Source organism: Etheostoma spectabile, chromosome 15 (assembly GCF_008692095.1).
Source record: "Etheostoma spectabile isolate EspeVRDwgs_2016 chromosome 15, UIUC_Espe_1.0, whole genome shotgun sequence".
Lineage (NCBI taxonomy): Eukaryota > Metazoa > Chordata > Actinopteri > Perciformes > Percidae > Etheostoma > Etheostoma spectabile.
Window position 1 is genome coordinate 34,885,736 of NC_045747.1, and position 1,953 is coordinate 34,887,688.

Genomic DNA, 1,953 nt, shown 5'->3' on the forward strand with positions numbered 1-1,953 from the left:
ATGCATAAAGAAGCCAAGAAAAGATGGAGAAATCTCTAAAAGGCATCAATTGACAGATAATACATTTTTATTATATTTCACAAAAAGTTAGATATTATTTCCTTCATTTACACTTTCAAAATAACAGGAAACAAAAAAATGGCGTCAGCAAAAGTTTGGGCACCTTGCAGAGTTAATACTGTCCCCTTTGGCAAGTATCCCAGCTTGGAAACGCTTCTTGTAGCCAGCCAAGAGTCTTTCAATTGTTGTTTGAGGTATCTTTGCCCATTCTTCCTTACAAAAGTCTTCCAGTTCTTTGAGATTTCTGGACTTTCTGTCACGCACTGCTCTTTTAAGGTCTATCCATAGATTTTACATTAAGTTAAGGGTCAGGAGATTGTGATGGCCATGGCAAAACCTTCAGTTTACGCCTCTCGATGTAATCCACCTTGGATTTTGAGGTGTGTTTAGGATCATTATCCATTTGTAGAAGCCATCCTCTCTTTAACTTCAGCCTTTTCACAGATGGCATCAAGTTAGCATCCAAAATTTGCTGAAATTTTATTGAATCCATTTTTCCTTCTACTCGTGAAATGTTCCCGGTGCCACTGGCTGCAATACAACCCCAAAGCATGATTGATCCCCCCCCCCCGCCATACTTAACAGTTGGACAGAGGTTCTTTTCATTAAATTCTGTGCCCTTTCTTCTTTGCTCATTCCGTCCAAAAAGTTCTACTTTAACCTCCACAATGTATCAGGCTTGTCTATATGTTCATTTGCAAACTTCAAATGCAGATTTTTGTGACGAGGACGTAGAAGAGGTTTTCTTCTGATGACTCTTCCATTAAGACCATATCTGTACAAGTGGCTCTTTGATAGTGGAATGATGTACCACCACTTCAGTGCCTGAAGTGATCTTGCTTTAACTTCCACTGTACCTGATGACTGCCATTTCTTAATTACATTCTGAACAGAGGATATTGGCAACCGAAAACGCTTTGCTATCTTCTTTAAGCCTTCTCCTGCTTTGTGAGCGTCAACTATTTTCAGTTTCAGTTTTCCAAACACCTGCTTGGAAGAACCCATGGTGCTGATTGTTGGGGCAAGGTCAGATGAGTCTGGCCATTTAAAACCTTAAGATTGACATCACCTGGTCTTTCCAGACGATGATTGAAAAAAATCCATGAAAGTGTAAATGATGGAAATAAAATCTAACTTTTTGTGACATATACAAATGTCTAATCTGTCATTTGATGCCTTTAGGAGATTTTCCCATCTTTTCTTGGCTTCTTTATGCACATTAATACAATTTTTTTTTTTTTTTTAGAAGGAATCGCACAATACAAGTTATATATGTCAAACAATACATTTCCCTTCAGTTTTTCTTTTTTAATAAACAGGAACAAAATAACCCTCACCCACCCTTCCCATACCAGTCTTGGCAGTTAGTGCGTTCACACCACCATCAAAAAAATAAAAAAAAATAATAATAATAATAATAAACAAATACAAAAAAAATACAAAAAAATACAAAAATAATAATAAATTAAATTAAATAATATTAATGTACATTCTCACAGCTATGCATCAAACATTAAACATACTTACAAAACAAGTACAAGTAAAATAACAATAAAAAAAAATGTCTCTCATACTTCAGGCAGTACTTTAAGATTCTCAAAATATGTCACAAAGTGTTGCCATTTTAAGTAAAATTTCCGGACCGAACCTTTCTATGTGAATTTGACTTTTTCTAGTTTAAGAAAAAATAAAACATCACTTAACCACGAGGCCACTGCTGGTGGGGAAGTGGATGTCCAAACCAATAAGATCCTACGACGGGCAAGAAGCGATGTAAAGGCAACAATGTCCGATTGAACCCGAGTTAAATTTAAGCTCTCATTTGAAATACCAAATATTGCAATCAAGGGCAAGGCTTAATTAGAATTTTTATGACTTCTGATAAAGTTTGGA

The 1,953-nt window shown here is 35.8% G+C and overlaps 1 protein-coding gene across 2 annotated transcripts in view; it reads left to right on the forward strand.

Moving 5' to 3' along the window:
- LOC116702639 (thyroid hormone receptor alpha) overlaps positions 1-1,953 on the forward strand; it is a 106,541-nt gene that overhangs the window by 61,505 nt on the left and 43,083 nt on the right. The gene's annotated exons all lie outside the window — the stretch shown is intronic.